The sequence below is a fragment of the Protopterus annectens genome, chromosome 6.part0, assembly GCF_019279795.1.
Source record: "Protopterus annectens isolate FY-2018-M chromosome 6.part0, PAN1.0, whole genome shotgun sequence".
Lineage (NCBI taxonomy): Eukaryota > Metazoa > Chordata > Ceratodontiformes > Protopteridae > Protopterus > Protopterus annectens.
In genome coordinates this window covers 28951685-28966699 of record NC_056737.1, presented here as the reverse complement: position 1 = coordinate 28966699, position 15015 = coordinate 28951685, and the positions used below count along the sequence as shown (strand labels likewise).

General features: G+C 37.0%; 1 protein-coding gene across 2 annotated transcripts in view; it reads left to right on the top strand.

The window, feature by feature from the left end:
- Positions 1-15015, top strand: part of HEATR5A (HEAT repeat containing 5A) — a 2570019-nt gene that overhangs the window by 2037128 nt on the left and 517876 nt on the right. The window lies entirely within an intron of this gene.

The window sequence follows — 15015 nt, the reverse complement described above, 5'->3', positions numbered from 1 at the left end:
TGCAACTTGTCGCTCTTCTACTTTGGACACAGTAGAAGAGTCTTCATGGGTTCTGTTCAAGCAGCTTTATTTTATACAAACACTTCACGGTAAACGTTAACTCTCTTTAACTTAAGTAAACTTACGTAACATATACAAACAACTGCTGTAGTCATACATGTTTGCTCTCTATCTGCACTCTCAAAATGGTACTAGGAATGGCACGTGCTTGACATTTATACGTGCACGCTCAGTCATTAACATACTTCTTAAAGACACGGCACGTGCACTCTGATATACATACTCCAGCTTGAAAAAAATGAAACATGCAATGTTATCAATCTATTTGGCATGCAGATATCACAAACAGTTCTCAGTCATGCATTTACACTAGATAAGGTGTGTGTGTGTGTGTGTGTGTGTGTATTTATATATATATATATATATATATATATATATATATATATATACATATATATACATATATACATACACAGTTAAGTCCATGTTGCTGCATATTATACACTGGGCCCGGATACTCATCCATATCATGTGACATAAAACTGGGAATTGAGCTTAGCAACAGGAGCTGTCTCTGTAAAATGTTCGATGTTAGAATTGTTTGGAACATCTTCAGGAATGTAGTCAGAGGTAGGAACACACTCTGGAATGGAAACAACATTTGGTTCACTCTGAGATCTAGAGTCTTAAGTCATTGTAACAATGTTGTGATGATGAGTCTGGTATAGGAAGAAGATGCCTTTGGTTTCTCCTCTACTCTATACCCTCACATTCTACAAGGTAGGATCTCAGATCAAGACATATGCTTGTTAATTTGACCAATCCGGCTGAAACCTTTTGACGTTTATATTCTCACTCTCTCTCCTTCCCTCAATGGACAAAGAAATCTGCTCATCTTGTCATAAGAGGACTTCTGGATGGACGCTTCTAGACTAATTAAGCCTTGATGGTACTATTGTTCTTAGCTTTAGGCCTCAATAAACTGGAACAAATAGGTAACATAGTTCTGGTTTGCCTGGGAAGAAGTCTTTGAGCAGGTGAGCTAAGAATATCATCACGCAGTATGATTCTGAGATTAAGCAAATTTAAAAAAACATCGGTATTGTCACACTTTGACCTTTCAAGTAATTGCTTTGCACTCTGCACTGCGCATTCAGCTAGACTATTTGACTGTGGATATTCAGGACTACTAGTAACATGTACAAAGTCCCATTTTCTTGCAAATTTCTGAAACAACGGACTAGTAAATTGAGTACCATTGTCAGAAATAACTTTGTGTGGACTACCATGGACTAAGAAATGACATTTCAGTTTAATATTAACAGTAGTAGATGTTAGATTAGGTAGTAGATCAATCTCAAACCAATTTGAATAAGAGTATACCAATACCAAGTATTGTTAATTGTTCCACTCGAAGATATCAGTGGCTAATGTCGACCAAGGTAGTTCAGGAACTGGATTTAGCTGAAGTGGTTCTCTTTGCAAATGGGGTCTAGTACTGTTGCATACTGAACAAGAAGAAAGTACTTTATCAATGTATTTCAGTAATGAATGCCAAAATACTAATTCTCTTGCTTGGCTTTTGGTGGATGCAAAACCTGGGTGACCACAATGTAAAATCTGGATGTACTCATGTTGTAAGGAAGCATGACCGGCAGTTTTAGGACCTTTGAAAATAATGCCCTCTTCCATTAACATTTCATATCTGTAAGGAAAATAGGTTTGCACTTTAGGTGACGGCAATCCAGTATTGATGTAATGGCTGTGCTTTTGCTAAATTGGATCAGTCTGTGTGTGATCTCTCAATTCATCAAGTCTAGTGGTAGAAAAATTATTTACTGCCATCATGTCAAAGTTAAAATTCTCTGCATCAAGCTGTTCCGTTGTATTTCTGGGTGATCTGGATAAGATATCAGCCAGATAAAGTAGTTTGCCTTTCGTATAGACCATTTTGAAGTTGTACTTTTGGGATTGAGAATCATTCTTTGTAATCTTGCTGGAGCTGAATGCATATGTTTCTTTAGAATAGTAACTAGAGGTTGGTGGTCAGTTTCAGTCTGAATAACTTGACCATAAATATAATCATGAAACTTGGAACATGCAAATACTATTGCCAAAAGTTCTTTCTCAATTTGATCATACTGCATCGCTGTTTGGGTAAGTGTTCTAGATGCATAGGCTACAGATCTGCCCTCTTGAAGTATAACTGCACCAAGACCAAATTTTGAAGTATCACAGGAAAGAGTAACAGGTTTGTTTACGACATAGTATCTTAACGTAGGTGGGGTGGCAATTTTCTGCTTGAGGTCTTCAAACGCCCTCTGCTGCTGCTGTTCTAACCATGACCGTGTAACATATTTGTTCGTTAACTCACTTAAAGGTGATGTCAACTCACTGAAGTCTGGTATAAATTTGCCTAAATAGTTGCCCTTGCCTAAGAAATGCTGTAGAGCTTGAACATTGTCTGGTGCTGACATCTCAAGAATAGCTGCTTGCTTGGTCGAGTCTGGTCTCAAGCCAGTACTGGTATATAAATGACTTACATACATAACTTCTGGAAGTCTGAAATTGTACTTCAGAGGATTGAGCTTCAATTTGACTTCACGTGCTCTGTCTTTAACTTTCTTTAGGTTTCTGTCATGCTCTGCTTCACCATTGCCTCCAACCAGTAAATCATCTATTCCAGATGGCATCCTTAGAATCTGTATCTGCCAAACTGAGTACCAAAAGAGGTTAGTAATGAGGATATACGATCAAGCATCACTTGCCAAAATGAACTCTCTGTATCCAAGACAGAAAAAACAGTGGCGTTTGGTGTTAGGGCTGTGACCTTTGACTGTGTGCATTGGATGATATGTTCTTTTCAATGCTTTGTTCAAATCTCTTGGGTCAATGCATATTCTGATTTCATCTGATACTTTTTTGTGAGATGCTACCATAGGCGATACCCATTCAGTTGGTTTTGAGACTGGAAAATTACACCTTGTTGCACCATTTTATCCAACTGAGCCTTAACGTTATCCTGCATAGCTTTCGGAACTCTTCTTGCTAGTCTGTCCACTGGAATGACTTCTGGGTCTAACTTCATGGAGTACACTACTGGAAGTTTGCCCAACCTGTCATCGAAAACATCAGCATACTCTGAGAAAAAAGCTCCAGAAAAATTAAAACTAGGAGATGCATTTATGTGATGAATTTCTTTGGTAAAAGAAAGCAGATTCATTCTCAAACTATCTTTGAGACCCACGAAGGACTGCACTGGTCTTCTGACTACACAGAATAACAAGTTGTAACAGATCTTGGCCAGATAACATGAAAGCATCGCTCAGGCTTCAGTTTGAATCTCTTCACCTCCATAAGCAACATGTTTCGCACTACTAGCCACATTGCATTGCTCTTTAGTTCTCACTTTAGCAAAAGTGTCTGCTGATATAACATTACACTTTGAACCAGTGCCTAATTTAGGGTGTGTGGATTTACCATTGACCCGGACAGTGCAGAACACTTTGCTTTTTGCCAATAAATTCACTGCATCAACTCTTTCACCAATTACCCACATAGAAAGCTGGCTGCTTCAGCTCTACTTGATCAATCTGTTTTTTTTTTTTTTTTTTTTTTTTTTTTGTGTGTGACCTTTCTTTACAACTGTGTGAGGTTTACTTGATTTGCAAACTTTTTGGAAATGGTTCCATTTTTTACACTTGTGACATTGCTGACCGAATGCTAAGCATTTTTCCCTTTTAGACTCATGATTTGTCCCACAATTGCGATAGTTAACAATAAAGCTGGACTTGGGTTTTGCTGATTAATGCTTGTACTGTTCTGAGCATGCTCCTTTAACTGAAATGGTCTTAGAACTTGCTGGAAAACTACGTAGTTTCCTTGATGAGCCAGCTGTGCTTAGGCCTACTTCTGTTTGCCATGTGTTGCACGCTATCTACATTTGCTCTGGAGCCTGTTGAAACCAAGCTCTTGTCACTTGCAAGCATACTTGTGTGTTTTTCTGTCACTTCATGGATTTGACAAGTCTCTGTGGCTTTACTCAACTTTAAATCACTGCCACGTAGCGAGATCTTTCTCACAGCAGCACTATTAATACCACGTATGAGCTTGTCCTTTATTAACTCATCTTTTAAGTTACCAAACTGACACATTTTAGCCTTGTTTCTCAGATCAGTTATATAAGCTGCAAAAGTTTCCCCAGGTTTCTGATCTCTCATGTAAAACAAATGCCTCTCTAATGTAATATTTGTCTGGGGGTTACACAGTTCTCTGAACTTGCCCTTCAAACACTCGGGGTCTTCCCTTGACTTAGCCTGTACAACAGTATGACGGTTTTCATCTTCTCCTTCATATACTGATGGTGCATACACAAATGAATGCTCTTTCTGTGGCCTCTGACCCAGCTAGATTTAGCAAAATGAATGCCCTGGTACATGCATCTTTATCTGAATAAGCAGCTTGTATAAAAATATCGTACTCTTGCTCAAATATTCTCCAATTCTCTGCAATATTCTGCTCAAATACAAGAGGTAAGGGCTTTCAAAATCCATCTGCCATATTAACACACACCAGTGAAGGGTTTTGCAAATAAGCACGAACATACACATATGCAAAAAATTTATGCCAGTATTGGTAACTTTACCCAGTAGCATAACGAGCCTCTGTATAACTGAACTTTGTGAAATAAGTTTCTCTCAGGCACTGTAATATTCTTGAAATTACTGCATTGCTTGAAATCACTTCTTATCAATATAAGAAACATCAAATAACTGCACAATGCAAATAAACTGGGCAAGAGAAGCTCAGTCTCAATAATATTTTGAAGTAGTGTCACTTTGCGAATCAACTGTACACAGGGTATACATTCATGTGTGCGAACACACATTTCCGAATGTCCATTACTGTGTAACATTGTGCTGAATTCTGTCACATTGACTATCCTAAATGTCGTAAATATGTTGAATTTGACATTCCCGATCGCTCCACCACCGAAACAAGTGCTACCATGGGTCAAAAGGGAGGCAAGGTTTTGTAATTTGACTTTTTTTCGTGGTTTTAAACATTCTTGCTTCACGATTCGTGGAAGCAGCATCGCAGATGTGGGCAGCGAACTTTTGAATGTATACCGTACACAGCACACTGAAACTTACCCAAAATTGCGGTACCTTTCTAGGCAATTCTTTACAGTGCAAGGAACACTCTCTAATGGCGGCACTTTGCGAATAGACACATCCAGCAAAAGATACTTTTTGAAATGACTATACTTTGACTGCACTTCATGAAATAGTTGTACTTTGCACACAAGTAACTCTTTGAAATACGTACACAATAATAAACACACACTGTAAGTACTTTTACACACTTTGAAGTACTTCGAATAACTTTAGCTATGGCCTTAATACAATTCAAAGCCATAGTTATGCCCAAACACAGCACTTTGCCAAAAAAACATGGAGTTGCCTTGCTTTATTTATGCTTAATGTGCCCTTTTTTTATTTATTTATTTTTTTGCCCTTATGTTCGTTTTATTCTTTAATCTCTTTTCATGCCCATTATACTTTTCTTGTGCTCGTTTTACTCCTTAACATGCCCTCTTGCCTTAAACGTACTTGGTTTTTCTTAAAACATGATCATTTTACTTTTCTGTTAATCATTTCGTCAAACACCTTTACTTTGAACATTTCCCTTAGATAATAAGCCTTTTATGCCTCCCACTTGTTTAATGATTTTTGTGCTTTTGCAAGGCCCTGTTTTTTCCTTTTTATGAAATAAGTAGTTTGTGTATATTCTCATTACCTTTGCTTCTTTTCTAGCTCTTTTTTGTGCTCGTTTCTCTTAGTTTACCTTCAGTGTCATCTCCACACCTCATGACTTCCGATTATTATTCTCTGCGATCCTGGTTCTGGCACAATGGTGCTGTCCTACTTTGGACACAATAGAAGAGTCTTTGTGGGTTCTGTTCAAGCAGCTTTATTTTATACAAACACATCACAACAGAATTAACTCACTTTAACTTAAATACCTTATATACAAGCTAACTTCTGTAATCATACATGCTTACTCTCTGGCTGCTCTCTCAAAATGGCACTAGGAATGGTACGTGCTTGACATTTATATGTCCACGCTCATTCATTGACGTGCTTCTTAAAGACACAGCGCATGCACTCTGATCTACACAACTGAAAATATGTCAGTATGGTTTGTTTTCATTTATATAAATTTATGATTGCATATGTCATAAGTGATAATTAAACAAACATGCTTATTTACAAAAAAATCTTTTTTGCTTCATCTGCTCTAAATAAACCACAGGGGTCTTTTCCCTTACATGTTCTAATGAAACTAGATCCAGTTTAACTTAAGCCACTAAGTAGCCATTTGTGAAAACTGTAATAACCAATAGAAGGATTAACTGGCGCTTAAAAAACTGTTTTAATGCCATCTGCATTTCTGTATCCCAGGACAGCCCAATCGTATTCACCCTCCAACAACTGTAGTAGCCCCAGCTTGCCAGTTCCACTTGCTGTTTTATTTTAAATAGAAACATTGACTTCCAAATAATATCAAACACTGTGTCTGATGCTTAACAGATACATTTTAACTAGACTGTTTTGTTTTAGGTCAGGGCATCCATTACCCTGATCCTTCATAATTCCTTACTCGGGATCAGCATATCCCAGGGTATTGTTGGTCTTGAGCCTTCCAAGAGAGAGTATTTAATTTTTATTTTGTTCCAGTGAAATTTCGTGGACAGTCAAATGGAAAGGCCTGGAAAATGTATAAAATGAGAGGCAGTACAAAGAAATGTATTGCTTGTGCTTTCTGGACCAGTTACATTACCCACATTTTCTACCTTTTAAGGTCTTCTTTTACTCTTTCTAATAAGTTGTGTAGGTAGAGTGGTCCAGGGAAGGGCAAAGTCACAGCCCTAAATACTTCATTTATTTTGATGTGCCGAGGAAAGGAGAGGTAGTTTTCAGCTGCTCATCCTGACAATATTTAATGTATTGGCTTTGTTCTTGTCCTGGTTCTTTTTTATAACTAGCAAACTTCCCAGATTCCTGTAATGATAAAAATAATTTATTTAATTCCTTTTCAGAATGACTGGTGTATATCAAGATATCATCTTTTTTAAGAAGAAATTTGCATCTTTGTCTGTACAGTCTGATAACATGTATTGGAGCTACAGATTTCTGAGAGTAAAGGTTGTCATTAAACAACAAAGAGCAGTGACAGTGGGCATCCATCCTTAAGACCGTGGTCAATTTGAATGGTCAGAAAATCCAGCAATAGTTTTTACTGAGGATATTGATCTTCTGCAAGTCTCAATTAAAATATCTAATTATTTTGGCACTCCCATTATACTCCGTACTGTTTTTAGATAGGAACACTGCACTCAGTGGCATGCCTTTTATAAATCTAAACTGACCGTTTTTAATTTTATTTGCCTTTTTGGCATCCTATATTAAAAGTGATAATTTTACTCTGTTGAAAAACAAACTCCCACATAGTGGTATCACGTGTGAATCAGCAACGGCACCAAAATAGCAAAAATAGTACTTTAATAAAACAACAAAATAATCCAAAGTTAAGCACTTTCATCCCATATATATATATATATATATATATATATATATATATATATATATATATATATATAGGGTCCCTATTAATTACTCGAACCTTTTAAAGTTCGAATGTCATATGGTCGACACAATATGATCGAACTTTAAAATGTTCGAAGGTAAAAAGCAACGGCTCTGTACAGAGCAGAATGGGAAAATTTCCCTTGTCTGCACTGAAGTGCGATCTCTGAGTTGGTATATTTAAGTAGCGCGGGGTGTGGGGGGTGCTGGTGGGCTTGCCCCCCTGCTCAGAGCATTTAAGTAAGTTTTTTTTTTTTTAATTTAATTTTTTATTATATTTTCGATGTTTCAAACTTCGCTCATATGTTGTCGAACATATGAGGTTCGAAAACTTTGAATATATAATATAGACCCTATATATATATATATATATATATATAGATATATAGATAGATAGATATAGATATATATATATATATATATATATATATATATATATATATATATATATAGATAGATATGGGTCTACTTCATATGACCTAAATTCATTTGACTGAGACTAAAACACTGACAGTTCAAAACACTGAAAACTCATTTGACTGAAACTCATAACACTTACACATTAAAGTAAAAGGTGTATGCCCTTTTACCCACTGTAGTGCAATCCTGGAGTCAGTATATATAGTTGGGGGGGATGTGGGGGCCAAAGCCCCCCACATAGTTTAAGTAACTATTATTTTCTGCAAAGAGATATTCATTGCAGTTATAAATATCCATTGTATGGTTTAAAATCTATAAAGTATATGGAACTGAAATTAGTTTCAGTCAAATGAAATTTAGGTCATATGAAGTAGACCCATATATATATATATATATATATATATATCTGTGAATATATATATATATATGTATAGGTTTACCTTTACATGTGCGTATTGCACAACGGCGAACCGCAAATGTTCAAAAGGCAGTCTGCAAAGTTTGCAAACGCCGAACAGAAAAAGGTTCGAATGTGCAATGAGCGAATGCACAGTGAGTTTTGCTCATTGCACATTTGACATTCTGGGGCTAATTGCACTATAGTGGAGATCGGGAAATGATTCCTTTCCCCACTGTAGGATGATCTCAGAGTTAGAATAATAAAGTAGGGGGGTGTGGGGTGCAGACCCCCACATAGGCTTGCCCCCCTGCTTTACACTTTGTTTTTTTTTTTTTTCGACATTAATGTCGATTTGCTCTTTTTCGAACATTAAGGTCTGTCAACATGTCCAGTTTCATATATATTTATATATATAAATATATATGTTATAATTTGTTTTTTTATTTAAGACATACTTTGTACTCCGAGCAATGGCAGTGTTCACCAGTGCATGTTCTTTGCCTCAGAGCAATGCTGCACTGGTACAAACTGAAGGTTTTAAAATTCCTAATTCCAACGAGGAAGGAAATCTATCCCAACTGGTTAAATTGCTTTTCCATCAAGTGACACAAATCAAGTCATCGATTGAAAGACTACAATTCCCTAGTGTCTTTGTGGCTGGTTCACAATGTACTGGTCTAATGAACCCAGAAGTTACTGACGGTTTGGTGAAATGAAAGAACAGTTCACAATAAGGAAGCACCTGTTAATTCGGATTTCGAATAGATTCCTTGTGGCCAAAGGGACAGAGTAGCTTAGGATTATTCAGTGTGCATCAGTAACTGGTTAAATTGGGATTTTATTTTTTCTTCCACTACCACGGACATTACTTCAGGGACCAATAACTTGCAGAAGGTCCTACTTGTCTTTGAAAAGAAAGTAAGGTACGTGGTCTGCAATGTGATAACTCCTACCTTGCTGACTGTATTAAACTTAAAAGAGTACTGAAAGGCTTACGAATGTTCAAGTTTCCCAATGGGTTGTTATACGGGCAAGACGAATTGGATGAACTGCTTAGTATGTTTGATAAACACGGAGTTGAACTAATGCAGTTTATAATAAGAATTAATAACACCTGTATAAGAGATTTATTTAATGATATTAACAATTTAAATGTGAAAATTAATAATGACATGGCATTTTCTTGTTGTGAAACTCGTTACAATTCAGTTTTTGATAAAACAGAGGAACAAGTTAAATTTAACATGGCAAGGAAACAGAAGATACTTCTCAGAGATGAATCTGAGTACACAAATAATTCAGCATACCCTTTACCTAAAGCCTACCATTCTACAGACAGGTAAAGTAATCGATGTAGTGAGGGGGATTTTAGAGGGAGAGTAGGTGGTGTTAATACACCATTTGATACCCATAGATAGGAGCATATACCTATGCAAAATCCTTTATATAATTATCGGGAAAATAGCGAGGTATTTGAAAAAGAGTATCCACCACTAAGAAGATCTGAAAGAATTGGTAATAAAACATGTCAGACCAATTTTTTACCACATCCTCACACAAGAGGGAAACCAAACAAGGGTCAGAAACAGCACTGAAGGAAGAACAGCAGAAACAATTACTAGATGACGATAAAGTTATTCAAGCTTTTGAAGGTAAAATCCTTAGTTTGAATGGCTATAACATTTTTAATCATACCGAACAGGTTGTTAAACGCATCCATTTCCCTTTGTTTAAGAAAGGGTTGAAGTTTGTACCAAGATGTTTTAACAGAATTAAAATCACAGCAAGAGGCTTTCCAATTCGATCCTTGGCTGGGATGCCTTATGTGCAGAGTTTGCATGTCCTCCCTGTGGTTGTGTGGGTTTTCTCCGGGTGCTCTGGTTTCCTTCCACATCCCAAAGACATGCTGTACGTAGATTGGACACTCTAAATTGGCCGTAGGCGTGAGTGTGTGCGTGTGTGTGCCTTCTGTTTAAGGTTGGGCGCCGAGCTGGCAACTCAACACCGTAAAAACTCCACTGCCAATTATGAGTGGACAGGTGATCTGCTGTGGCGAACCCTAACTGGGAAAAAGCAGAAAGAAGATGAGTGAGTGAAGTATTACATAACGCAAAAATGTATACAATAGTATCATTAAATAAAATTTAATATTGTACATAAAAAGATTCAGATGTTTTTGGAAGACTTATTGCAGGGAGTGATTAATGAAATGATTTACAATTTTCTATTTAATAATCATCTAGTGATGCCTAATGCATTTCGTATACCTAAAATTCATAAAAATATTGTAACCCACCCTTAGAATGATACACATTAGGTTTGTTTGTCGATAGAATTCTGAAGGCTGTTTTGGGTCCCATAGAGCATATCTTACTGGACTCATGGGACTTTCTTAGAAAAATTAGAAATTAATTTTATTCAGGTGTGCTTTTACAACTATAGATGTAATAGAGTTAATTACTTCTATTCCTTTCAAGAAAGGTTTAGAGCTTTTTCATGAAGCTATCCAAGAACTCAGGGATTTGGATAATAATATGGTTAACTTTATTATGGTGCTCATGGAATCTATTTTGTTGAACAATTTTTTTTACATTTAAAGGAGAGTATTTTAAACAGATTAAAGGAGTAGCGATGGGTGCTAGTTGTGCACCCATCTATGCAAATTTAGTGATGTTTTCTTGGAAAAAAAGTACATTTTGAATTCTAAGTTTAAAGACCAGTGGCACATCTATTTATGTTACTTAGATTATGTGTTTATTTTGTGGAAGAAAAAGGACTGAGGTAGAGGAACTAGTACATTATATGAACAATGTATGTTCTTATTTTAAATTTACCCACACTTTTTCATTCGATAGTATTGATTTACCTAGATGTCACAATATTTAGAACTGAAACTCATAGTATTAAAAACTATGAAGCTAAATATTTTGGTTCTAAACTGATCAGGAAGCCCACCTACTCCAACACTTTTCTGGACTTTCAGAGCTGTCCTCCATTTCATATAGAGAAAAAATTAGTAAAAGGACAAATGATTAGAGCAGCCAGAATGTGTTCTGAGGTTCTGGATTTCAAGGTAGAGTTCTCTACATTATTCAGTATGTTTAGCGAGAGAGGGTATCCTTTCGGAGTGATTGTGGAATGTAGCAAGATGGTATTGGAGGGTTGGGGTATTAGATACTAGCCATTATTGGGTAGTGGTGAATCTGTGCGCACCTACAGTCTTATAGAGGTACATGTACTTCATTTGTTAATTCTATGGTTTTATATTACGGTAATTTTAGTAATGAAGTTAAGAAAATTTTATCAAAGAATTGGGTTATGTTCCAAAGCAATCCTGATTTATTAAACAGTATGGGTGATAGACCCCACTTTGTGTTCAAAACAGAAGACCATAACAGGAAATATTTATTTAAACACCCATTATATAGGTCTCATGATGGGAAGGGGACACAAATGTGGGGCATGTAAATTTTGTAGTTTTATGCTACAAGTTAGTGAGGTTAAGATAGGGTACCCCCCCCCCACAATGCATCAGGTTAGAGATAGGAGATTGTGGCAGCAAAGGATTGGTTTATATCGCTGTTTGTCATGGATGTCAACACTTTTACGTGGGTAAAACCGAGAGATCATTGCATAAACGGGTGTATGAACACATTTAGGCTATTCAACATAGGAATTCAAATAATGCCTTGTACAAACACTCCTTGAGCTGCCACAATTTTAGTACATTCCATTTTGGTATTGTAGAAATAGTGAGAAGGGATCCACGAGGAGTTTATTGGGAAAACAGATTGGTCACTAGAAAGTTATATTGGCAGTTTAGACTTAATGCTGCCACACCACCAGGCTTAAATGATAACATCAATATCATGCCTATTCTTAGGCAGAGAGCTTTAGCATTATAGTATTTTAACAGAGTACTTCAAAATAAATTCATACCATATATTTCTATTTTTACGATTCATCGTTTCATGCTATATTGCATGAGATATGTTTTTCTAAGCCATGTTAATAGTGTTTGAGAGTTAATTTATGGTACATTATTTTAGAATTTTACACATTTTTTTACTTTTTTAGTATTTTAAATATATATGTGTACATTCTGTTGTATAAGGATTGGTGTATTCTTGAAAGTATATTTGTATAAAATTATTTGCATTTAGAAATATATTAATAAACACTGGATTCTTTTAATTCTAAAACTATGCAGCATGCATATAAAAATTGAGTAGAAACTTTATTTGTTCTGATGAAGTCCTAGATTAGAGGGGACGAAAGCGCGTAACTTTGGATTATTTTGTTGTTTTACTAAAGCACTATTTTCGCTATTTTGGTGCTGTTGCTGATTCATAGGTGATACCACTACATAGGCATTTGTTTTCCTATAGTTTTTTGATTGTCACATGGAGACCGCTGTTTTTGTGTTATTCCGTTTTGATTTTACTCTATTGCCAAAGGTTTGCCATCCTCCCACAAAGCTACATTAGTCAGTGTGACTTTGGACTCTGGCATTGGTATAGTCTATGCAAGTTCAGTCATTAAGATCTTCGTCAAGGTTTAGTAAACCACAATTGTAATTGCTTCTTTCCAGGAGTCATGGTTTTACAGAATCCCTCCGTATTAGTCACCCAGAAAGTCAAAAGTAAACCATCCAGTTCTGGGGTCTTGCCATTGCCTGCCTATACACTACGCCCCCTCCGTTCTTCCACAGTGGCCTGCAAAATCAACATGTTGCCTTGTAGTTGATGTAGACATATCCCATTTAGAAAAGTGTTCACCTTTTCCTTTATGCCCCCATTGTCCTGCACTGTACAGCCCTCCATAATACTTTCAAGGGTTTCTAGCACCTCCTGTGTGGTTTTGTTTTTTTGTTCCTTGTTTGGAGAGTCAGTTGACGATTGAATAATGCTTCAAGCTTTCTGTTATATGAGTGTTAATGGTTAGATCTTTCAAATATCAATTAGAGTTCCTTACAAAGGTCTCTTGACCCCCTTACTTGAGGAAGCCCACTCTTTTTCCAAATGCTCCTCTATTGCTTTCTTCACTTCTGCAGTTTCAAAAGTTCATAGGTAGTTACTAAACTTATAGTCAAGGAACAATGGGAGACATGTATGGTTCCCAAATGTGCAACAAATTCTAGGTATTTTTATACCCCAAGCAGAGACAAAATAAGTTTTCCTCTGTTAGATGGCAAATGTTGGAGGTGTGATGAGAAAGCGGTACCTAGTAACATATGTTTTGGGAGTATAATGAGTTGGCATACTTAAAAATTCCCTGAAGAGTACTCTTGTCAAAAATACTAGGTGAAAGAATAGGCGTAACTAAGAAAATGTTTCTTTTGAGCTGTGGCACAGGATCTCAATTGCCTAGATATAAGGCGGCCTTCTTAAGTTTAATTCTTTTGGTTACTGGAAAGTGGAAATCACAGACTAAACCAGCTGTATTTGAGGTAGTGAATATTGCAGCAGAGATGAACTGGAAGTGGGAGCTTTAGAAAAGGGTAGTTCATGTTCATCATATTGATCATTGCTACAGTAGCTTTAGCTTTGTGTGTTATATCCTGCCAGGGATGTAACAGCTGGCCACCTTCCAAAGCTTCAGGGCACATTTCATTTGCCCAAACTGTCAGGCAGCTTGAGCTGAGCCAAATAAAAGACAAGTTTGGACGCTAACCCTTCAGAGCTTCTCTGCCTCCGAAGAGTATGTTCCTTTGAGGCTTTTGGTCAATGACTGTCTGCTTATGCTTTCCTTTGCTGAGCAAATAAGTTTCCTTTGGGGAAAAAAGCCTTTCATTTACTTAATTTTGTCGGTTTTATTATTTTTTTCTTCAGGAAAGTTATTTCAAATGTAGGAGTATTCTGTTTTAATGTACTGTCTTAGGTTCATAGGTTCATAGGTTCATACTAGGCTATCTGCCCTAGGGCATTTATAAGCCTAGCCAGAGTGTGTTTGGCTTTCGCCACCCATTTTAAATTAATTTTGCTATGCGTTTTTTGAGGTTAGTATACTGTGCCTCTGTCTAACAGTAACACAGAAGTGATAGCCGGGGTAAACCTACGATCTCCCATCCACTCATCAAGATTCCTCTTGAAGAGAGTCAATGTGGGACTCTGCCTAACCTGGACTGGGATTTTATTTCCAGAGTGAAGGGAGCCTCTGGGTTATGAATCTGTCCCTCCAGCATGTCCTATTTATTTCAGTGCTGAGGTTCAATTCTCTCGAGCGCGTAGCTCGATGGGATTTGGATTTTCTGAGGTGCAGCATGTCCATTAATTCTGGGTTGGACATGGCTTTATACGTCGGGTACAGATCGCCTCTGAGCAGGCGGTATGCCACTGAGTAGAGCTGGAGTTTCTTTAACCGGGCAGCATATAGCATCTGTTTGAGCCCTTTGATCCTCTTGGTGAGGTACTTTTGGGGTCTTTCCAGTTGCTGCAGGTGTCTGGTAAGGTACATCCCAAAAGGGGCATTGTACTCAATTATGGGCCTGATGAGGGATGAGTAAAGCGGTACGATGACCTCCCCTGATCTAGATGTGAATCCCTT